Source organism: Uranotaenia lowii, chromosome 1 (assembly GCF_029784155.1).
Source record: "Uranotaenia lowii strain MFRU-FL chromosome 1, ASM2978415v1, whole genome shotgun sequence".
Lineage (NCBI taxonomy): Eukaryota > Metazoa > Arthropoda > Insecta > Diptera > Culicidae > Uranotaenia > Uranotaenia lowii.
Genome location: NC_073691.1, coordinates 54971646 through 54997580, shown reverse-complemented (window position 1 = coordinate 54997580; position 25935 = coordinate 54971646). Strand labels below are relative to the sequence as shown.

Below are 25935 nucleotides of genomic sequence, written 5' to 3'. Positions count from 1 at the left end.
TGATTAAAAGGCTGCTAACCTGTAGCAAGCCGACAGAATTTTTCATCGTTCTGACAGGACACACAAACTTCAGAGTGCGAAGTTCAATTAACTGCGTTGTGCGAAAAGATGTTTCATTTAAATAGTACATTTGATTGAAGAATTTCTGTTTGAACTTGAGCTCGCTTTTTATGTTGGATTGATAAATTTCATTCGGTAAACTAGGATCTGATTAATCATTCGGAGCCCAGTGTTACCTTTCTCGATTCGTGAGACCCACTGAGGGGGATTAGTATTCTTTACGAAATTTCCTTCAAAGGTTTATTAAGAATATATGAGCACGTAGTAGAGTTGTTTTCCATGTCGATTGCTATAGAAGTTTCGATAAAAAATCTGTAAAAAATCTGGCAACCCTGGATCCTTATTGATGAAGGGTTCACGTATTGGTGTGGGTGAGATTTCTTCCGCTTGAAATGTGGAGAGCGGGTGAGGTGAAGGCTTTCGTTCGTTGAGTCTAGAGGGCCGTGGTTGCCACAAGAATAAATTTAACTTGAAAGGTATACATTTCCAAATGAAAGATACATCTAAAAAAAAATATATATATAATCAATATTAGGCCGTGAAGCAAAACATGAAAAAAGGTTTAAGCAGGGCACTTCTTAATAGATTTTCCGAGCCAAGCCGAAAGAGAGAGCCATCGTGGTGTTGTGAAAGCAACCGGAAATGGGGAAGAGCGTGGTTGCAGGTTATGTGCGCTCCCACTCTCTTGCAAAGTTATATGAATACGAATATGGTTTACGCTCGTGTTCCATTGTGTGCGAGTATTGGAATGTGTGTGAGTACATGTTTTGATTGGAACATGTGTTGGTTTACTTTATCAGCTGACCAGCTGGGAAAAAAGAGTATAACGAGAGAGATATTTTGATTAGCAGCGCCAGCTGATTTCGACTGGCAGAAATGCGAATTTCTTCGATCGCTGCGCCCTCTTCATTTGGTTGGAAATGCAAAAAGGTCAGTAGTAGCGAAGAGCACAAGCTTGATAGCTAGTTCGTAAATTGTATATTATGAAATTTTTTTTTTTTTAACAACTATCATTGAAAATTTTTGTTTCTTCGGAGAGAAAGGAAGATGTGTGGGACACTGTCGGATGTATGGGTAAACGACACATTCTCTCAGAGCATTCGTAGCATCTAGCCCAGTCACGACGCAACAGTCTGCTAGGTTAGTTGTGGCGTACCTCCAGTGCACGAGTCCAGCGCAGTGGGTGATCTCTGTGAGAAGCAAAGTTGCACAGAACCCACAATCCATTGTATATCAGTTTTCCGCTTGTTTGATGCCCTGTCCTGCCCCCCTATAATCCCCAAGAATAGAGTTAAGCTATTTTATTATATAATCAATCAATAAATACAACAATGTATCATATTTTACCTTGTTACCACCTGCAATTCCAATGCATGATTGTTATTTTGCCTGTTTTCAAAAGAAATCAAGAAACCAATGCAAATTAACAAAATTATTTTGTCTTTTAAAATCAAATTACGGAGTAGAAAAATGACGCATTCTGACTAACTAACTAACTAACAGGCTCAAACATCTATACCTGTTGCATAAGATTTAAAAAGTAGCAAACTTATATCACTGATCACACTGACTTGACTCTTAGAACAAAAATTCAACCATTTTCTGTCTAATTTTTTGTTGTCAGCTTTTGCAGGTTCGCAATACCGACGGCAGGTGGCGAACCTGAAAAATTTGACAAAAAATGCGGTGTAGGAAAAATTGTCCTGTTTAGCCCGATTTTATCGTAGAAATTGCGTGTTTTATTTTTAAAGTTGGGTGGCATTTCCTAACTGGGATAGCAATTCTTCAAATCGATCGATGCGCACTCTGGAATCGACATTGCGTACTGTTGGAAAAATGATTTTTTTTGTTTTTTTTTCTGGAAAAATTATCCAGAAAACGAAATCGAGTGTCCAGTCAGTATGGTCAGTGCTTATATGGTCGCAGCAAGCCTGCAGTATGGCAATATGGAAAAAAAAAACTTTCCAAAAACCCGGGGATCGCTAGTAATTTGCTTTTGCTTCAAATTTTGAATTTTAATCGATTCTTTCATCACTTTCAACCAAATATGAAATATGAAATATTCCACTAACATGCGCCTTACACAGATTCATTTAAAACCGGAATTGCAAATGGTAATAAAGATATTTCAAGGAACGAGCTCACCAATTAAGTAGCAGCAAAATCCGCATCAGCTCGCAAACACTCCCATCACATGGTACTCTTCAAACGGTTTGATACCGTTCTCTTCCAGTCAAGTTAATATGAAAGTCAGGAACTCTAATTTCGCTGCAATCCTTCCAGCAGCCAGTGGAAGAGCCTTCTTCCTCTGCACACTAACTTTGTAAGATTTTTTCCACCAAAAAACGTTATACAGTTGAAAAAAATTACTTCACTCGTTTCTATTACAGCCCTCAAGGTATCAAAAATTTAAATTGCACTGTTCAGTCGTTTCAAAACATGAAACAGTCTCACTAAAACCGACATTTTTCGTTCTTTTTCAATATTCTGGAGCTCTGAAAATTAGCTGCCAGAAAAAAACACGTCTATCCGATTCGACCGCAGCCTACTCTTTTTCACATCAAAGTAGGAAAATTAAGTTGCATATAAAATAAAATATGGCTAAACTGAATGCCATAAGCCATAATAATAAAAAAAAAAGAAACTACATTTTAAATTAACCCATTCGAGACGGAGGCCTTTTCACGACATTCGAACTCATAGTACTTTACTGTTAGATATCTTTTATGTCGTTTGATTTTTATCAAAACCATTTCCCAATACATTTTGCCTCACATTTGAGGATTCCATTGGTATAAGAATATTATTTTTCCGAGCAATAGTAAACTCACAATGAAAGATTGTTCTGACAAAGGCACAAAAATTCCATTGCACACACGGTGTGCAATCGGTCTCGAATGGGTTAAACTACATTCTAAACCAAGCTTAAAAAATCCAAATTCTGAAATACAAATATGTTTTTTCCACAATGACCAAATATTTTTATATAACTTCAGATTTGGACGTTTTATGCATTCAGTTCTTCATGAAATACTGTAAATATTCATTAAATGGTGTCTAAAATTACCACTATCACCGAATATACTGCTAGTAATACCATTGTTTAGCCCAATTTATGATGCAACTTTTATCTGAAGACACCAAAGAGGGCTAATGTCTCCTTTAAGAGTTATGAAAGAAATAAGGACAATAAATCTATTTTTTGCATTGAAAACAAACAATGGTCGAACAACTGCATTGACATAGAAAGGTATCGCGCGCTTTTAACAACATGGGAACAAAGGTACTTATCATGGCAGGTAAAAACAGTATTTTTTCATGCCTTGTATAGTTTCAGCCGCATTTTTCATGTTAAAGGTCATTACTTAAATTTTTTTAAATATTTTACTTGAAAAGCTGGTAAAATTTCAACGCGTTTTAAAGCACTATTTTATGATTTCCGTTGAAAAATAACAGAGTTTTAGAGCTTTGAAACATGGTTTGATTTAGTTCACAAAAAAATCTAACCAAATCTAACTCGAAAAATAAAACCGTTAGAAATCCTTAAAAATACATGTGTTTTAACTCATCAAAATTAATTCAATTTTCAATTTGGGGGAAGTTCTAACCCCCAGCGTAAATTGTCAGATAATAAAAAAGAAAAATCCCCATTAGCCAAATCGGGTCAGACTGCCCATATATTGTAAAATCTTCCTGGATAATACTCGGGTTTATTAACATTATTTGCTGACTTAGTCTTAGTTTTTGTGTCCGAAAACTATTTTAAGAGTTGATTTAAAAATGAACATAACTTTTTTTAAATTCTCAAATACGATTTAAACGCTGCTGATGTGATTCGATCAAAAACTTAGTTTTAAAAATAAATTCTTCATTTGCCTCTTGTATGTTTTGAAATAATGACTAGATTTTGTTTACATTTGCGAAAAAAAAGATCTTGAGCGGAACAAAATGGCTCAATTTTGGCTATCTAACGATGATTTAAAGAATATTTTAAAGTTAATCCTAATAGCTCTAGAGCTGTTTTACTAGAGAAAGAATGTAAACTGGAAACATCTTTAATAGCTCTCTTGTGTAGCTTTGAAAACTTTAATTAAATTTCATCTTTAAAGATTTTAAATTTAAAAAATTAATGTTTTTACGTAAATAACAGAAACTTGGCCTTCCAAAGTTGCTTACAAAATATCCGTACAAATTTATTTCTTACTACAAAAAAGTTATGAAATTTTCACTTTGATTCACTGTATCTTGTTTTGAAAGAATCGATTCTCTAAATTCAAATTTTAGTATTTTTTTCCAAAAATAAATTTGTTGGTTTATTTGATCGATTATCTGAATATGCGCGTTTAAGGTCAAAATGCCCCCAACAACTTTTAAAGGTAACGACAAAGTCAGTAATACAAAGGAAAATGCCTTAAATTACAAATTTTTCAAAAAAAAACCTGTACATTGCTCTTAAATGAAGGTGTTTTTGAGAAAAAAAATTCTTATTTTTTGTTATTTTATCCAGAAATTCTGTGATGGATTTCTATGAAGCTAATTTCTTTAATTTCATTGAAAATTCAAGATAAAATGGTCTTTTCTATATTTTTGTTGGGAAAAATCAGTAAACATTCAAAATCTAATCATATTTTTCTAATTCAAAGTAAGAAACCTGAATTTTATACTGACCAATGACTATGACACAGATCCAGTGATAAAAATAGGCATAAAAATCTGTGAAGTGGCAGATTTTTCTGTGATTTCGGCAACCTTGCTTCAAACAACTCATTCATAGAATCAAGTTTATAATAAATCTCAGTCTCTTATGAATCACGATAAAATTTATATTTTTTTTTTAAATAATGGAAACATTAAGTATTGAACTCAATTGATAAAACAATTGTTCCCAAACCGATTTCCATGAGTTCGACCTCAAGTGTAAACATCAAACTCTATGGAATAGGATAGGTTTTCAATACCAGGCCACCAATTGAATCGATAAATATTATAAAATAGCAAACCCGGTTTACTTTGCTACACTTTAAAGAGCTGAAGGATTTTGTGCGAAATATAATTTGAATTTTTGTTTATTAGTATATCATTTTCAATTGGAATTTCAACATCAAGAACAACCTCTTTAAATGAAAGCTGCTTCTTGAAGTTCGAGTAGTAATGGCAATGAAGATTGATTCTTATTCTGAAATAACTACATTACTTTATTGGCTTCATCAGATCTCGAATTATGCCAAAAAATATATATGGAAGCCTTCCTCCTCCTCCCCGTCTTCCTTCTGAAAGAATGAATCAAAAACCATTTCTTGTAAGCCAAGGAAACATAATTTGTGTGTGCTTGATTTGGTACGCTGTGGAACCAATTAAAGTTATTTTTGGTTCTATTAGAACTTAATTTAACATCTTTTCTGTCCCTTAAGCTGATATAATAAGAAACGTACAAAGTTGCTGCATACATTCAGGGGTATTCAGGAGCGTGTGAGACACAAGGCACAAGGCAGCGTGTTATAGAGGCGAATCTACCAGGCAAGACTTCGTGATTAATTGATATTTTGATGGAAAACTTGTTACAAAAACCCGAATAATACTTTTTTGAGTATTTCCACCATTCTATTCATTAAGAATCAATTTATAACGGTCAAAGGTTACATAATTGGCGTTCAAAGTCAGCATAGATTGGTTAAAATTGCAGCAGAATTGCGTATGTTTTAAAGCTTCTAATAATATTATTTCATTTCACGACTCACTAATGATGATGATCTTTCAATGGAGCGCGCTAAAATGAAATTGAACTTTTGAAATCTTGGATAGACGTAATACCCATTCTTGAAGATGAACTTACTTTACATCTGATGCATTATTTTAAATCAACAGTCTGATATCCGGTAACCTAATAGCCAGCATTCTCTTAAAAGAGAATTTTCTCACTTGGAACGCATCAAGCTCCTGCACGCATAATAACTTAGAAATTAAATATACGAGATTGTTCACGTAAACTATGATTTTGTTGCAACTCATCGATTCTACGTGTGTTTTAGTAACTACTTCGTTTAAAGTACGTAACTTCCGCATGAATTTCACGGAAAATTGAAGTGGATGGTTTAAAGTCAATCTGGATCATTTTTATACAAACGTGAGTTTGTGATTCTAGTAAGAAATCTGTCCGTCCTCCCTCATCAGACAACTGACTTTGTTCATGGTTTGATATTTCTGAGAAGCTGGCTTTTCCCACTTCCGGGAGTAGCATCGTCGAGAGCCAGGAAATGCACTGTTCATACTGCGCTGAACAAATTCCCAGTTCCCGGTTGTTTTGATGCCACCTCAGTGATTACAGGGTAGATATTTTAAATATTACTGAATAATGCAGTTTTTTCGACTAAAATCAGGCAACCCAGGAAACAGGAAAATTACGTCGTTCTTTCAAAAAAATCACCGGGGAACGATTCACATCGATCAGCTTTCTAGGATTATCGTCAGAAAAGCATGGTAATGCTAAAAGAATCTTTTTTTATTTTAAAAGTCGATTAAAGAAAAAACATTCAAAATAATGAAATCAATAAATTTAACACCGTTTTCCAAACGTTTGTAATCTAACAATCATAACAGTTACATAAAGAAACATTCGTGATTGGTCATAAAAGGGATAGGCTTAAAAGCGGCATGTTATCCAAACGAGAACATTGTTGTTTTTAGTTGATTAAATCAACTTTTTCAATTAATTACAAAAAATGCATTTTTTTTACTTGAGTTTTAGTAGTTTACTTATTGTAAGATTAAGATAGGGAATAATATTAAGGAGAAAGAAACTAATTATCATAAGGCAATAGTAAGAGAGTAGAAGAAAAGGCTTAAAAGTTTTGATCATATTAGTCAAAAGTGTTCCCGATCATATCCTTTAATCCAAACCTCCAAACCAATTTTTTTGCTAGTTTGATCTTTTATCCTTTCCTACCTTTTCCAATCTATCCATTGACTACTAGGACGTGGCCGGCGCTGTTTTTGTTCTTCAAAGAGAGTGTATGTATTGCCAATCCCAGGCTCTATTAATTTGAGCCCTTAAAAAAACTGATGTCCTCAGTCAATCACGGTGTAGCCACGCCCTGCAATCGTGGAATTCGAAATGTATTTATTTTCATAACGATATTTTTCAAATAACGAAAACATTTTGTAAAAACATACCTAGGTAACTTAAACTTGCATTGGTAAAATAATACGAAAGAAAAATGTCGATGAAGCATTTCGAATTCAATGATTAAAGGTAGATGTGAGTAGTCAAACAAGCTAAGTTAAGCTAATTCAAGGTTGAAAAAATATTTTATTGCTAATAAAACAAACAAATTAAAAAGCCCCAAAATGAGTCTAATTCCGTTGTCAATAAAAACGGTTTGTTAAATGTAGTTTTCTAAGATCTTTACCGTAAATAAAGCTTAGTTCTTTTAGAAATGGGACAGTTACGAGTGCGTGTATCTCAAAAACCTTTCGTTTGATCTAAATACTTTCTATGAAGGAAATGAAGGTAATTTTATGATAATTCATGTAAAATTTAAAAAATATTATTTATCGTTGTTTTGTAAGAATAAATTTTACTTTATTCTTGGTACCTCCCTTCGGCCAGCGCACACTTTTATCAGTCATGATAATGATCAGTTTTTCAAACTAATACTTCGACTAATCTGTATTTTAGGTGGCTGCACCCCCCTCCTTCAATTTCTGATACTTTTCGGACCAATACTTCTCTTTTAAAAGAAATTGAGGCCACTTTAGTGGATACAGCTGTTTCGAAATTAAAAAATTTGATCATTTTTGAGCCACTTTTTGAGCGTTTTCAATGGAATTTCTGCTGGCAAAATCTGGCAATAACGAAGTAAAACCATGAGAAGATTGAATTTTAAGTATAATCGGTAAGTAAAGATCGTAGGTTGCGAAGGGTACATAAAAGATTACTCTTTTTAGGTTTTTGAAAAGAGTGAAAACCATAGTTTTCGTTTTGAACATTGTTGTTTTTTTCCACAGGAGCAGAATTTTGGCAAATCATAATATTTTATACGAAATAATAAATAAATACATACTTTATATACTCGGGACCTTGCCACGAGTAGAAGTGGTATAGGATTCAAACGCTGGAATTTGTTCAAAATATGGTATTTCATAAGTTTTGTCGTTCATCAGTAATCATCTGTCCCATAGCCTTGGAACCAGATTTACAGCTTACGAGCTGTGGATCTGGCAAAAATTTTATGTTTTAGGCAAGGTTTGAATGACTCATTAAGAGGCAACACTTTCAGCTTATCGGAGAAATTTTTTTTGGAAATTTCAGCGATCTACCCTTAGTTTTACGCTTATTGAAAATTAAAAGTGCTGGTATGAGACTTGACTTCCCTGATGACCCTTAGCCGAAGTTGCCGATCATATGCTCCACTCCAATGGTTTATTTGAACTTTTTGGACATTTTAGACAGTATTTCCATACTTTTCCACCACTCACACACAGTAGTTCTTAAAATAATCAACGGTTTTGTCGGCTATTTATTTGATAATGATGGATTTTGAATGAAACTGTGCAAAATTATTTTTTTCTTTTTTTCTTGCATCGTAAATATCTCAAAAACAGGTAAATTTTAAATTTTGAAAAAAATAGGTCGGATAGTACTTTTTACAGGCAACAAAATGCTGCAAAAATTTTGAATGTCCGATTACTAGTAAACGAGCTATTAGCAAAAGAAAGTGTCCCATTTCTAAAAGAACTAAGCTTTACCGTTATTGAAGCTCAAAAGCTAACGGCTAACAACTTTTAAATGGGACCAATCGAAGGTTTCTCATTCGTCTGGATGATGAAGACGAAGCATGAAACTCCAACAGATATCCCAGAGCGATGCACCAACATGTGGTAGTGAATGTGAATGCCATTTTAAATGATATGCAATTTGTAAGACTGCAACGAGCCAAAAAAAAAACAATCAAAACACCACGATAATCACACCGGGAGTGAAGATCCTTATCGTTAGGCTCGGAAATTTTGCCAACCTACTCACTTATTTTTTAACTACCAGGCAACGAAACGGGGTGATCTGAATAGCCATCGCATTGACATGGACTACACGGGGTGATCTGACAGATCTCTAATTGAAATTTCGCACGCATTCCTATAATTATCTTATCATGTAGCGAACGCGGTTGAACCACCAGCTGTGGTCGATTTTGTTTCTCCTGTTTTTCCTCTTTCAGGGACTTAATTCAACAAGTTGGTACCTCTACAGAAGATGATGGTAGCTTTTCCATTCGCTGATTATATGATTATGGGGTGAGAAATCATCCCGTGCCTCTCCCCGTAAGAGCCCTATCACCAAGAAAAGAATCACACTGAGCAAGTATCTTCACATTACCCAACACCCGACTACGATTGGACTTTGGCAACCTTTTCCATAAAATCCTGGCTGACTGTTTTGATGAGATTGGACGACCGACGCGCAAAATGCATTAAGCTAAATTAAATCATTACACATTATGGGGCTGCATTAAGTGGGTAATATTTTCCTGTGTACTACCCTTCGGGAGAAGTTCCAAAATTGGGAGCGAACATAATACATACATACGTGTATGCTGCTTCTGGAAGCACCTTGCCTGGGAAGTGCATTATCCAATTGTCGCCTTTGGCTAGGCGCATTTAAACGCAGATAAATGGTGAACATTATTGCCTTCACCAGTGTTGAAGGGGTAACAGAGGTAAAAATTACAAAATTCCCTTCACGCCTCGAAGCGTGATGATTCTGACTGATTTTCAATTCTTGAAAAATTGAGGATATAACATGAGATAATGTTTATTCAGTATGATGCATTTTATACTATGGAAATGTTAATTATAGACCTTGCACGAAAATCCCTCGTATTGTGCTTCGATGAGCTGGAATAGTTTCTCTGGGACTGCTCGTCGTCTAAGAGCAGTCCAGATGTTTCCGTGGTTGAGTCGGTCGAATTCTTTTTCGAAATCAACGAACACCAGCAGAAAGTAGTCCTGGAATTCGATGATTTATTCCAGTATTAAACGAAGCGTTGTGATGTGCTCCACCCATGATCGAACAGATCGGATTCCAGCTTGTTGTCGTCGGAGTGTTGCGTCAGAGTACTTTGAGGATTGTACAGATCAACGTTATGCCTCGCCAGCTTTCTTAGGGACCTTTACAAGGATACCCTGCATCAAGTCGGCCGGGAATGTTGCAGTATTTCAAATGTCAGCGAAAAGTCGTTGCAACATTTGTGCTGACAAGGCAGGGTCGGCTTTCAGCATTTCAGCAGGGATGCTTTCGATCCCAGGTGCTTTGTTGGATTTCATGTCTTTGATTGCCGCTTCTATTTCAGCCAGCGAGGGCGCTTCAGAATTGAAGCCATTTATGCGACTTACCTGTTGACGCTTCGAGCTGCGGGTTCTGTTGGTCATCGCTATTCGTGAATCGGAAGAGTTGTTCGAAGTGCTCAGACCATCGTTTAAGCTGATCTGTTTGATCGGTCAATAACTGATCTGCTCGGTCTATCAGCGGCATTCTTGCATCAGTCCTTACACCACTTAGGCGGCTAGAAATGTCATAAAGCAATCAAATGTCTCCATTGGCGGCTCTTTCTCCCTCTTCGGCTAGGGAGTTTGTCCAGGCTCTCTTGTCTCGTCTATAAGCTCGTTTAACTTCCTTTTCCAGCTCCGCATATCGTAAGCGGGCGGCTGCTTTGGCTGACCCGGTACATGCCTGCTCAATTCCGACTTTCGCCTTTCTCCGATGATCGACCATCCTCCAAGTTTCATCCGACATCCATTCACTTCTTCTTCTACAAACTTTACCGAGAGTACCATGGCTCGTCGTGATAAAGGCATTCTTGATTTCACACCACTGTTCTTCGACTGTTCCGTCTGTCGGCAGCTTCGAGGCTCGGGATTCTAGCTGTTCAACGTATGCCCTTTTCACCTCTGGATTCTCCAACCGGCGGACGTCGTATCGACACCCGACTTTCTCATCGCCTCGCTGGACACGCGCAACTCTCAGTCGTATCTCGCCAAGGACGAGGTGATGGTCAGATGCAATGTCTGCGCTCCGTTTGTTGCGGACATCAAGAAGGCCCCATCTCCCTTTTCGGCTGATGCAGATGTGGTCAATTTGATTTTCTGTTCGGCCATCTCGGGATACCCAAGTGACCTTATGTGCTGGTCGATGGGGGAAGAGCGATCCCCCGATCACCATGTTGTTGTTGCCACAAAATTCTACAAACAGGTCTCCGTTTTCGCTCATCTGTCCTAGACCATGGCGCCCAATGATGGTCCTGATTGTCGAAGCATATCTTTGCGTTGAAGTCGCCCAAATGGATTTGAATGTCACCCTTCGGAATTTTCTCTACCACGCTGTTCAGTTGACTATAAAACTGCTCTTTCTCGTGCAAATCGGCAACGTTAGTTGGCGCGTAACACTGGACCATTGTAAGGTTTCTAACCCGTGTTCTAAAAAAAAACCTCCTCCCTCTTGTTAAAAGTGAAAAGATCGGTTTATCAGAGATCAATCATCAAGCTCAAATTTCCCAGATGGATCGTATCTAGAACCGTTCATCCGAATCGATCTATTCCTGAGATTAAACAGTCCTAACTTCAAAATTTTGGAGACTGAAACTGTCATCATTTGGTTTTGTTTGGAATAAGCAAACAGCATTAAAAAAGGGGTAGAAATTAATCATCAAATCAAATTAAAATCCCTGAATGAAATCATAAATTTTATGAAAAATTACAACCCTAAACTTGTACATTCTGATAAATATTGTACCATGATTTTATTATCAGCGACCTTCCGACCTGGATATTATTTTAATTTCTATTTTTTTTCTCATTTCAGGTGAGTTCAACTAATCGAGTTTTGTCAATAAAACAAGGTAAAAAATGTGCTTCGAATTAAGCTTATTCTTAGACTCTTAAGGATTACAATTTTTTTTATTATTCAAGCAATTGGTTTCGTTTGAAAGCTATTAAAAAGATATCTTGAAAGTCAATAGAATGAATAGGTGAAAATTCAATTTATTGTAGGATGTAGAATTGAAAAGCAATGAGAATAGTTGATGAAGAAGTCAACCAAGACAAAAAATTATAAAATTAAGTTACACATTATGAAATGAAGTAAATCAAGATGAAATAAGATGTATTGTTTAATCTTGTTTAGTTTTTGCTGGATCGTTTGTGCTTTTGTTTTGTTTTAACTGGTTTCATTCTATTTTATTTCGTTTTGTTGTGGATCTTATACTGTTTAATTTTCGTTGCTCTGATGCTTTTCCTTGTTTACTCAATTGTGTTGTTCTATAATATTCTACTTTATTCCAGTTTATTTCAACATTCTTTATTTTATTGTGCCTCAATCTAGCTTGTTTAGTTATAATTTTACTTGTTTTATCTTGTTTATCCCTAATTGTCTTGTCCTTTATTATCAAACTTTGAAGTGCTTTGAACACCAGGAGTCATTCTATTAAGTCATTCTATTAAATTTGATTATTTTATTTATTTCTACCTTATTGGCTAGATCTGGGAATTGCACAAACGTCACTTCTGCATATCACGGCAGTCTAGTGCTGCTTTAGTTTCGAAAACTTGTGACGAAAAATTGGTGTTTTGGTGAATGATACTCCAAAAATGTGCGCTCTTTTTCTTTTACATTTTTTTCGTTAATCGTTATGTTTGTGTTAGTTTTGTGATTTCTTCTCCTACAGATGTGAAGCATATTTGACATTTCCGATGAAATTGGGAATTTTATACCATCAGTCCATTTGATCACGCTCGTTACAGCATTTGTTATTGTTGATACTCACGATTTAGGATCTTTTGAAGTCCGTTTCGTGACCAGATTGTCCTCATCATTGTGGATTCCGGACCGCTGCCGACTGCTCCTGAGTAGAACCAAAACCACATTGTTTTGTTTTGGTTTCGTCTTCCTTTTGTTCGGTAAATTCGCATACTGAGAACAATAGCGTTTTGACAACCAATGATGATCGATGATGATGACAACACACGCTCATTTTTTTTCAACCATTAATGACTTTTTTTGAACCATTTTTTGAGATTTCTGTTAGAACTGCCATAATTGTTGTTTTTCAACCGTAGTGTACGGTTCAATTTTAGGAATTTTATGAGTTCTATTGAAATAGTTGAAAAATGGTTAAATTTCAACCGTAAAACGTATGAAAACTGGCAGCCATCTTTGCGAAGGAACTTGTTTGTTTTTTTATAGCTTTGCGATGAATTCAACAATTCAGCTATTCAAAATCAGCGGTTTTACAACTTTTGATAAGATTATCTGGAAATTCAATGAATGCGTAAGTATTTCCTGAATAAAAACATAGTGTTATGAATGAAATTGAGGGGTTCTTCAAAATAACTCTAACCTTGTTTTTTTCTTGTAATTGATAGGTAGAGTCGGTGTTCTAGCTGTGGCTCTAGTCTAAATACAAGATTCTTTTTAAAGGTAAGCTTTATTGACGTTTTTTTTTAACTATTCCTATCATTGGATTGATTTTTTTTTTTCATTTCACCATACTAACAGTTTTCTGTATCTTTATTGCAGAAATGATTTAAGAGCACTTCCCGTTGTTCAGCGAATGTTCCGATTGAAAAGCTGCGATTAGAAACCACTGGAGGAACGGCTACTGGATTTGGTGCTGTACAATCACCGGGGAGGAGGCAGCCGCGCTTGCGAAAATGATTATGGCATCGGTCCTTATTCGCCTTGCAATTGTTGCATTTAGTGCATCTTCATTGCCAGCATCCAATAGCGGAGATTTTTGTGAAGCTAATCAGAATAATGCTCATGATTTTTTTAGTATTTAATATTCACATCATAAATGTATTTTGCCATTTTTATTTTCTTTTTCTTCCTGTGCGGATGATTCATCCCTTTGCATGTATTTTGAAATAAAAACTCTTTTTACAACACACGGTTACTTGTTCTTCATTCATTCAAATGATTTCCCCCTGAATTTTTGCTCATTTTCACTTTTTCCGACCATGTTTAAAAAATAACCATTATCCAAGTTCTCCTTGAAATCTCATTTTATGAGTTTTCACTGAAAACTCATAAAACGACTTGATCCACAAAACTTCGATTATGGTTATTTTTCAAGCATTTATGGTTCAATATGGCCGAGCGTGCAGAGTGGTTCAGAGCAGGGTGGGTACAGTAGGGTGGGTGCATATTGAGGAAAAGTAGGCAAGGGGTACCAAAAGTTTCTCAGTGGTGGAAGGGTGGAGACGGAGCGCTAAATTTTGACAGCCCGGTGTTGTGATTCGATTCGGGTTAAGGAATATCAACGAAAAGTAATGATGAGACAAGTGTGCGTTGGTAGTGGTTAAAAGTTTGACGTCATTTATAATCTATAGTGGACCATCCATTGACATCAGTCAACTCTAGTTCAGGAAAAGCGTGCGAAAATTAAGTTATTTGGCCAGAAAAACCGTAAAATGGCCATAAAAGTATTGAAAACCTAGTGTACCGAGGTCGAAAGCATCGCTAACGATGGAGGTAAGATGAAAAATAATTGTTGAGTTTAGTGATGATTTCATTTTTTTCTACCCCGCGTACAGGTCGTAGTAGATTCCGGAACATTCCGGAAGAAGACACCGCCACCACAGCAGCAGCCACCATTCTCATCAAAACCACAAGAAGCGAACGCAGTTTGATTAGCAGCAGCAGCGGCCAGTTCAGTATACCAGTCACAAGGAAACAGTTTTTTTTTTCTCCCACGACGGAAGCGCACCAGGCGCGGAACTGATTCGGCCAGTTTATTTCGATGACTCATGACCGGAATTCAACTAGCATCGAAAATCACATGCGGGACGGAATCAGGAAATCTACACGCAGCACTCGAGGTAAGTTCCACCATCCCATATCGGCTAAATAGTCTTTAATTTTTTGTTTGTTTTGCAGGTTTAGCCTTTGATTACAAAGGATCCCGGGTCATGAGCATGTAAGAAACAGAAATAGGATCGGAAAAAGTGATCTAAGCAATAGGTTTCATTGCTCGGGGCATGAGTTTTTAAACAGATCAGTTCAGGATTATTAGGAGAAACATCTCTATCTCCAGATGCTGACACAACGTTTGAGTTAGCTTTTTTCAAATTTTCTATTTGTTGTTGAAGTTTTTGATTTTGCATTTTGGACAAAGCAAGTTCCCGCTTAAGGGATTCTTCGGCGTTTTCATTTTGCTCCGGCTGGACATCTAAACTTCGCGTTTCGTTTGTGAGCTCTGAAATGCGCTGCTCCTGCTCAGTCTGTGGTTCGCATTCCACTGCATTAAATAAGGCTGCAAGGGTCATGTCTTTACAGCCTGTTCCGGATGATCCTGCATTTGAGGAAGAACAAGGAAATTGTTACATACACTAGAATATGAATAAAATTTAGGTTTTATACAAAATAATTACACCATGCAACACTAAAATTCCAAATAATACTTTTCGCTAGTATTTTCAGTTGGTCAGATGAGGGTCAGATCTGACACCTTTGTTCACAATGTGCAACTAGCATTAAAAATTCATTTAAAATTCTCTAAAACACTGTTTTCTTTTTCTTATGAAAAAAAAACAACGAACCTTCTCCCGGGTCATTATTATGAATACGAACACGACCATCATTAGAGGTAACAGTAGATTGGTCAATCCTTGGTAGTGCTGGAAAAATTGTTTGCTGCTTTCACTAAAATGTTTTGAACAGACTCCCTGACTTTTTTGCGGGACCCAGTCTTCTTCTCGTCCACAAAATTGGATCCACTGCCTCTGACGGTGTGTGTCCCGTAGAAAATTGTGGAAAACCAAGTTTGGGTTTCTGGAAGCTTTGTTCCCACACCCTTTCACGGCACAATAATAAGGCATCTGAAATATAGATTATTTAACATGTTTCGTTTTATTGTAAAAGTTAAACTGTTTCTGGACGTTAATTGAAACAAAAAAGATATTTAATAACCTATTCCTTTTAATGTAATCTTAAACTACAAACCTTGACTCAAATGGAACTCTGCAGACGACACAATCTGGTTCAATAAAATGGTTATCGACACTATTCGACAAATTCGGTTTGTTGACTGATTAATATCGGCAGGAGGAAAACAACTTTTTCTGTGCGTGCTACCTTCGCTGGTATATACCAAGGTTCTTAGATACACTAGGTTCTCCGACTTTCACAGTAAGTAGGCGAGGAGTGAGCGGGGCTCTCAATGAGTTTGTTTATTTTTTGCTCAGCTTTTCTGTGGTTTGTTGGTAAACAAACTTCATGAGTTCCGCATAGTCGCATAGCCTACATAGCCAAAATGGCTGAATCGGGAATTCGTTATTCATGAACATGGTCTCCAATTTTCATTCAATCATTTGAATCTAGACTGCTTTGGAAGTTCACAATCGAATAACTTTTTTTGCCGCCAAATGAAAACTTATAAGTTTCAGGTTGCTATGAAAGTCAGTAAACAAAACATTCAGACCGGTCCGCATAATAGTCAAATGAAAGAAATTTTTTTCGATTGAAAATCATCGCTTTCATTTTCATCCTTTGCTGAAAATCTTCAAATAAGTAGATTATTAGTCTTAAAATAAAAATAAATAGGACGTTTTTTACAGAATCAAGCTATCAAAATTGCCAAAAAAATATTTTTTTTAATATTAGAATTTTTTGTTGCTTTTAAATCGATTCCTCTTACCTCTTTAAAAAATTAATATAAATATTAAATGAATTTAGAGCTCTTGGCTTAGTTTCCTTTTAAAATAGTTTATAATCACAAAAAAAAACTAAATTGAACAAAAAATTACACAAAAATAAAAATTTTCATTTTCGTTTGAAATTGAAGATCTCGATTTTCATTTGAAAATCATCAGGTGTACTTTGAAAATCATTAACGTCATCATCATTCGAAACACCGAGGAATTTCAACTGAAATCATCGTAAGCAAACTTACAGTAGCATGCTTTGGCCTTTCATTTGAAATATTTTTCTGTTGTGAATGTGAAAATTGGAGACGCTGTTCATGAACACCTCCTGAATATATACCCACCTTGGGTATATACTTTGATGCCTCTTCCTTTTTGTAAACATCACGATGCCCTGTCACAGGGTGGGTACTGTACCCACCCTGCCCTGTCACAAGATGGCCGATTCCGTGTTTTTGTAAATTAACACACCCTACGTACTCACCCTGGTTCAGAGTAACCCAGCAGTGTTGGCAGTTCATTCTGAGAGGATATCTCAGAATCCGATAGGATATAAGAATTGAATCAGTTAGTTTTAAGCGACAGGATAATAATCGCTACAAAATAGGACTTGACAAAGGAAATAAATGAAGTTTAACTCAATTCCAACACAAACCTGCGTTGATTACTCATACTTCAACAGTTGTTTTTTAAATACTTAGATGAAATCAAATAATATATTTGAATTTTCGAAGTACAGAAACACTTGATGAGTAATAAAACTAGCACCCCCGAAGGAGCTGCGTAAATGAGCCTTAACAAGCTGCAAACGATTGCGAGAGAAATCTTCTGAACGCAATATATCAATTAACGACTGCCATCATCAACTTTTGCGCGTTTTCAGGGATTCAACATTTTCGACATTACATTCGAATCGATTTGGGGCCACCGATGCAATACAAGTAATCGTTCGTGTCAGGCTTTCAACTCACTTTCCGCCGGCTTGTTTGACTTACTTAACATTTTTGAAAACCGGAAATTAATCAACCACGCACCGATGAGATGTGAGAGAAGCCGTCGCCGCAAGCATTTTGGACGATTGAAAAAATTTCTTTGGTCCTTTCCGATCATGAGAAAGTGGGATCAGGATAATTGCGGATCAGGTGTCATTTCGGTTGAAAGTTCAATAAAAGTGGGCATTGACAGCATTGATCGTAGTCTTAATTTGAAAAAAAAAATCCAATTTTATTAGGTTGCGGCTGTAATAAAAATCCTCTCCTGATTCCCAAAGATCATGATTACCATAAATATCTTTCCAGAAGCTCACTTTTTAAAGTTCAAAATCTGACAGTCCCTCAGACATTTTTGACATAAATTGGCTTTGAACAACCTTACCTCGGGTCTTTCTCGCCGCACTTTAGTGCATTATTTTCCCAAAGGCAGTTGCAGCTGGATCAACGTGGCTCTAAGGTCACACCGTTTAACAAGTTGGTATCATCGAAAACAGAAAAAAATACCAAAACAGATCGGCAGTTAATTTGCGGCCACGTTTCCAATCAGCTGAAGGGTGGCCAAAGGGTACTTAAACGTGTCCGCCCATTGAGACGAGTAGATTTAAGTAACGCCTCACAGTTCACCCATATTCGGATTCCCTTGTACATACGCTTGAAGAAGCGAAATACCTAGTAGTCATCAGACAGAAGTGAACCAGAGCAGCAGACACGAAAAATTGGTCGTTTTCAAGAGATTGTTTATCTTTCAGAGCATCTCGTAAAATTAAAAGATAGACCATCAATTGATTAAACACTACACCGAGAGGCGGTATTTAGTCGATCGTAAAATGTGCAATTTTATGCATCGATCGCGTACAGGATGATGATATGTTTGTAAAATTTTGATCTGATGTCGGTTACTTTTTTTTTAGCGGTTGCCCCAAATGTCTCGCCCGGGCATGGCATTGCCAATTCAACAATCAATTTGCTGACCTGACAGAACATCTCCGCCTTGTTGTTTTCTGGACATCAACGACGTTGAAAATAAAACAACAACCAAAAAGTACACGCATGTTTTCACGAGTTTTGACGTACGAAAGTACGACACATCCGCTTGTAAGTCACCGGTTTGTGGAACCGATGATGGAAAGGAACTTTGCATTCTACTAGGCCCAAGGATTTCGAACCCGTTTTATTGGCAATTTTCCCCCTTTCAGATTACCCACGGTTGGATGCATTCCGGCGATCCTCGGGATGATATCACACATGAGAAAAATGATGAAGGAAAGGCGACCATCGGATACCTCCCTCTGATCAGATGTTGAGTTTTGAAGTCAAAGCAAAACCATGCCATGAAACGAATTCATAACTACATGCATGTAGTCTGACACCTTTTCGGTTTCGTGCGATGATGTTACAACAACAGGCGCGGCGGAAAAAATTCCGCCTGTGCGATGCGGCAGAAATATAACGGAACAAGATTTTAATCACAAAAATATCAGCATCGAGAGGAGGAAACAAGATATGACAAGGAATGCAATTGATTTTCTTTAAATGGAATGCAAAATGAAGACAACATAACTATGTGTGCAAAAATTCATGCAAGGTCATTGAAAAAAAAATATAAGACTGTCTTAAGACCGAAAGTTCGAAACTTGATTTGTTTATGTGAAACACAAAATTATTGATCCCTGTACCGTGAAAAATTATAGAATGCCAAAATTCGAAATTTTTATAAAATACTGTAAACTTTATTTCATGCTTCCTCCCGTTTTTTTTTTTTCAAAAAGAGGGGAGGGTGACAAAAGAAGAATTTTATATTTGTTCTGGCCTTATTGGTGTCAGGTTCTGAACTACTCTCTCCAGGCGTGATCTAGATCGAGAGCATATCTTTGCAAAATAAAGCGGGCCATACATTACACAAATTGCGTGCACAAATTCGATGATTCCACGACGATTGTTTGATTCTAAGCCCCTCACAACACTATACAAACATATTTCACGCGAATACAAACGATTGCTGGCGAAAACAGCAACTTACTTACTTACTTACTTAATGTTCCCGCGCCGATCCTCCGGTGCATAGGTCCGTGGTAAAAGACCTCCACTGTTGACGATCCGGAGCCAGCGTCTTCACTTGGTCCCATTCAAGACTCTCGTCGACAGTTCATATTCCGGCTGCTATGCTTCGCCGCTACGAGTTCTGGATCTGCCTCTTCTTCGATGTCCTCCTCGATTCCAGTCAAGCGTCTCTCTGCAAATCTCGTTTTCATCTTTTCGCAGCTTGTGTCAAATCTATTATGCATGCAGAAAAAATCCAAAATATCGGTTTGGTGCTATACACATAATATCTCCACTTCCGTTAGCGAATCTCGATTTCTAGTGTCCTTTGATCACACCGGCGATGTAGTTTGAGATCCAATTGGCAGGCCACCAAGCGCAGATGACATTCCGCAGGCAGCGGTTTACAAATACTTGTAGTTTTCGCGTCCTTACCGCTTATGTGCACCAAGTTTCACACCCGTACAACAATGCGGATTTGACGTTTAATTGAAGATTCGGATTTTCGTTTTGATTTTCTGGCGTGACCGCCAAATGTTTCGAAGACTCACAAACGCAAATCGGGCCTTTCTGATCCGGGTTTCGATGTCTTTCTTGGTACCACTATTGGGCGTTATCTGGCTACCAAGATACTGGAGGAAGCACTCCACTTTCTCAACCTGTTGTCCAGCTACCATGAAACTGGAGGGATTTCATGTGTTGATCTCCATCGAATTGGTCTTTCCGACATTGACTTTGAGACCTGCTGCCTTGGAGCTTTCGGTGAGGTCGTCGTGATTGCTCTGCTTATCCGGTTGTGTTTGGGCGAGCAAAACAAAATCGTCTGCCAGGTCAAGGTCGTTCAGTTGCTCTATTGTTGAAGGATTCCACGGCAATCCTTGGTTTGGTCTACCGTCAATCGATCCAGTTAAGTTCTCATCAATACGATGAGAAAAAGCAGCGGTGATAAAATACAACCCTGTCTCACTCCAGCAATTACCAAGATTGGTTCGGAAAAGACACTGTCGTGCAAGACTTTGCACGAAAATGCCTCGTATTGTGCTTCGCTGAGATGGATTAGTTTCTCGGGGACTCTTCGTTACCTAAGAGCCGCCCAGATGTTTTCATGGTTAAGTCGGTCGATTGCTTTTTCGAAATCAACGAAAACCAGCAGAAGAGAGTCCTGGAATTCGTTGATTTGTTCCAGTATGAATCGTTGTGTTGTGATGGGGTCCACACATGTACTTTGAGGGTTGTACAGATCAACGTTATGCCTCGCCAGTTACCGCACTCTGTCAGGTTTCCTTTCTTCGGGACCTTCACGAGGATACCCTGCATCCAGTCGGCCGGGAATGTTGCAGTATCCAAAATATCAGCGAAAAGACGGTGCAACATTTGTGCTGACAAGGCAGGGTCGGCTTTCAGCATTTCAGCAGGATGCAATCAATCCCTGGTGCTTTGTTGGATTTCATGTTTTAATTGCGGCTTCTATGTATTTCAGCCAGCGAGGGCTCTTCAGAGTTGAAGCCATTCATGCGACTTACTGTTGGCGCTTCGAGCTGCGGGCTCTGTTGTCCTTCGCTATTCGTGACTCGGAAGAATTGTTCGAAGTGCTCAGTCCATCATTTGAGTTAATCTGTTCGATCGGCCAATAACTGACCTGTTCGGTCTTTTAACGACATTCTTGCATTAATCCTTACACTACTAAGGCGGCTAGAAATGTCATAAAGCAATCGGATATCTCCAATAATGGCGGCGGCTCGGTCTCCCTCGTCGGAGTTTGTCCAGGATCTCTTGTCTCGTCTACAAGCTCGTTTAACTGCCTTCTCCAGCTCCGCATATCGTAAGCGGGTGGCTGCTTTGACTGATCAATTTCAGTTTCATCCGATATCCATTCACTTCTTCTTCCACAAAATTTACCGAGAGTACCATGGCTCGTCGTGATAAAAGCATTCTTGATTCCACACCACTGATCTTCGACTGTTCCGTTTGTCGGCAATTCCGAGGCTCGGGACTTTAGCTGTTCAACGTATGCCCTTTTCACCTCTGGATTCTCCAACCGGCGGACGTCGTATCGACACCCGACTTTCTCCTCGCGCCGTTGGACACGCGCAACTCTCAGTCGTATCTCGCCAAGGACGAGGTGATGGTCAGGTGCAATGTCTGCGCTTCGTTTGTTGCGAACATTAAGAAGGCTCCTTCTCCATTTTCGGCTGAAGCTGATGTGGTCAATTTCATTTCCTGTTCGGTCATCTCGGGATACCCAAGTGACCTAATGTGCTGGTAGATGGGCGATCCACCGATTATCATGTTGTTGTTGCCACAAAATTCTACAAACAGCTCTCCGTTTTCGCTCATCTGTCCTAGGCCATGGCGCCCCATGATGCGCTCATGGTCCCGATTGTCGGAGCCAATCTTTGCGTTGAAGTCGCCCAAATGGATTTGAATGTCATCCTTCGGAATTTTCTCAACCAAGCTGTTCAGTTAACTGTAAAACTGCTCTTTTTCCTGCAAATCGGCAACGTCAGTTGGTGCATAACACTGGACCATTGTAAGGTTTCTAACCCGTGTTCTAAATCTGGCTACGATTATTCTTTCGTTTATCGGTTCCCATCTAATGAGGGCCGCGTAGGCCTGCGGGCTTAACAGAAAACCAAGTCCTCGTTCCCGAGTAGCATGTTCTCCTCGTATGCCAGAGTAAAGCAGGACTTGCCCGGACTGTGTCTTGTGTTCTCCAGTGTTAGGCCAACGGACTTCGCTCAGTCCCAGAATTTCAAGCTTGAGGCGGCTAGCTTCTCTAGCAAGTTGAGCCAGCATGCCTTGTTGTGCAAGGGTTAAAACGTTCCAAGTTCCAATTCGTGTCCGTGTTTTCGTGCTAAAAGCCGTCGCCAAAGTACCAATTCGGTCATTTCTTTCGGATTCCGTAACAACTTTACTTTTTAAAACTGTTGGTGAAAGGTTTTAGAAAACCAAGCGATAGAAACTTAATTTGTTGACCAATGAGCAAGTAAAAGGGTTTTAAATGAAGGTCATTAACCATTTTTATGCTTCAATATGAAAACTCAATTTAAGAATTCTTTATACATAAATGTTTATCAGGCAAAACCATAACACAAATGAAAAAAAAAAACAGAAATATTACCCTAGCTAGGTTGTGTGAAAATTTCATGAAAATATATCAATCGAGTGGCATAAATGTTAGCTTGTAAAAGTTGAAAGAGAGTGCGTGATTTCATTCTATTTTTAAACGCTACTGTAAACTTCAAACTCATTGCCGATAACTACCGTAATCCGGGGTAATATTGATCACTTTTTTCAATATTTTTCGATTATTTTTTCTGTTGAGGGGAATGTGGCATGTTTAATATTTTTAAAAAAAGTACTGGTCTTCTATGAACAAAAAACATGGTTGCAAAAATTTATTTGACTACTTTAAATTTGATTTAAAAATCGATTTCGTCTCTGTTTTGAATCTGATGCTTTGGGGTAACATTGATCAGTCTCTGTTTCGACGGTTTTAACGAGTTTTCTTGATCATAAAGGATACAAAACACCTTCATAATATTTACAAATGCTAGTTTATACATTTTACCTTGCTTTTTGACGTTTTCTTTTGAAAACATTTATAACCGAAAAAAGAACTACTATGGTGCATACATTTAGGGGCAAAAATTAAAATGATTGCTAAATAGTTTGAGCTACAAAATACAAAAGAAATTTCATCTTCACACATTCCTGTAGGCCATCCCACTATTTCAATTTTTATTTTTTCTTCAAAGGTCATTATTTGATAGGGTTCCTATCCATTTGTCCAATACGAGCTTACTCTTGGAAAATGTTCTTAAGTTTTAAAAATCAAAAATTTATCAAAATATGACTTTAAATATAGCACTATAAACATACATATACAAAGAAAAAAAGTTGTTTATTCACTTTTAACAACCCGTTTGCTTCTAAATGCTTTTTGGTATCATCAGGAGAGCTGTTTGTTTGCGAGCCTTAGAAAACATAGATATTTTAGGATTCTAAAATTACATTTTTACTAACAGAAAAAAATTTTAAATACAAACCAAATTTTGCTTATTTGATACTGTAGAAAAAAGTTTTCAAAAATTCAAACCATAGACTGAGCTATTGATGATAATGTGCAACAATTTATTGTTGGTCAAGATTACCCCGGTGATTAGTGTTACCCCGTTTTACGGTACTTCCTTTCGTCAGATCTAGCATTTTTATTTTACCTTCTGGTAAGCCGATGATCATTTTAAGCCTGACAAGCGTAAAACTTTCAACGTTCATTTTATTTTTGTTCATTAGTCACTCTACGATACACTGTAATTCTTTAAATTTATTCAAAGAGCTAAAACCTCTCTAATTCCTGTGTTTTCCTGTAACTTTTATTGTTTTTTTTTACGACACGCTGCTGAATCTGCCAGACGAATGCCGTCTTTGCTATGCAAAAGATCTCAACATTTACTACAAAATTAAATCAAAAAGTCAAAGTACTACACTACATACCAAAATTGACATATTCGAACGTAATTTATATGGAAACTAACCGATTAACCCGGCTTTTCTCGAGCTCTCAAAAAGGTTTGAATCCATACACAAATTTTCTCGTTTTAAGGATTTATTACGTACTGTTCTTTTTCAAAACAGTATTTTGAAGACATGAAATATTTCCCACAAAGATTTAACCAAAAACGAAAGAGAACTGCTTTTAGGATGTATTGATAAAAAAAAATCCAGAGCATTTTTGGAGGTGATCCGATTGCACATTCAAAATAAATTAATATATTGAAAGATCGAAACCAAACGTATTTTAAACTAAACGTATTTCTTATGATGATGTTTTTTTTTTTCAAGGATGAAATCTGTCAAAAAATCTAGGCAAAAAAGCTAGGCTGTTTGTTTGATTAACGCTTACTCCTTTTCTGTTAACTTATTCCGGAAAGTGAAGATTTTTGTCCCGGCTGTTGCCAATGCCAATTTTCTTATAATGTTTAGAATTCAAATTCAAACATTAAAAGAGGATTCTTGTCCATAATATTTGTTTGTTGTATTTGTTAAGATGCATCCAGGTCATTTACACGACCCCCAAACAGACAAATAAGACCTCCACAAAACCGCAAATGAGATTCGATTGTTTGATTATCGAATTGAATCGTTTTCCAGTCATAATAGTAACCGATCACCGGGTGGGAGGAAGGTATATAGGCATTCTGTCGTCGTCCGGTAGCTTTCGCGAGATTCTTCGAACCACAAATTACGCGAACCGCACCGAAAAAATCTTTCCTTCCCGCAGGGAAATCCCATCCAGATCCAGACCTCAGCGCAGCTCAGCTCAGCGGGGCTTCCGATGCCCAAGTGGTCGTAAATTAAGCTTTCTTTCACCACCGGAATTTTTTATTTGCTGCATCTCGGCGAGAGTCTGACGTTTTGAGGGGTTCTTTTTCCATTCAGGACAAGAAGAGGGGGGTTGTCAAAGTTTAGCTGTTGCGATCCGATCGAAGTGCAGTGAATAAAATATTAAGTAATTTTCAAATTATGGGCTTCGGTGGGATTTTTTTTTCTTCTCTCCCTTGAATGCAGCGAGTCTGGAAAAAAAACTTCTTAAGCAGTCAATAAAAATATGAGTGGTTTACTGCCGGAGACGATTTTTTTCATGACTTCTCTCGAATCTTGTCGAAGAAAAATGGATGGTAATAAAATTTTTGCTAAATGCCATAACTTCACTTTTCTGATTGCGCTTGTAATTTTGGCCAATAGTGTTGGGCTGTGAATTTTTTTTGAGTATATATTAAAAGGCACTGTGCTTGATTTGTCCAAATTTGAAAAAAAAAATTTTCATATTAAAAAAAAAATAGTTTTCCTGAATATTTCGGTAAAAAAAAAGATTTTTTTCACGAGAAGTGTTTAAAAAAATTGCATTCCGTTTTTTTTTTTCGTTTTAACTTGACATAAACCTTAAAAAAGGAAATTCATCTCAACTTAATTCCCGATGCCGATTCCATTGTCAGGAGCTTAATGAAGCATAAAATACCGAAAACATCGTAAATTTGAGCTGAACGAAAACTGTTGATAAATTTCCGGCTGAAACCTTTCGCCTTTCGACCGCTCGATTGAACGTTGCTGAGATTTTTTTTCTCCTGGCAGAGGAATTTGCATTCGC

General features: G+C 37.3%; 1 protein-coding gene and 1 long non-coding RNA gene across 2 annotated transcripts in view; both read left to right on the top strand.

Annotated features, from left to right (window-relative positions):
- The window catches only part of LOC129752115 (monocarboxylate transporter 12-like), a 308960-nt gene that overhangs the window by 72937 nt on the left and 210088 nt on the right, over positions 1-25935 (top strand). The gene's annotated exons all lie outside the window — the stretch shown is intronic.
- On the top strand, positions 14297-15683 carry LOC129752146 (uncharacterized). Its single transcript, XR_008738853.1, has 3 exons — positions 14297-14581; positions 14644-14928; positions 14987-15683. It is a non-coding gene; the product is annotated as an uncharacterized LOC129752146 (long non-coding RNA).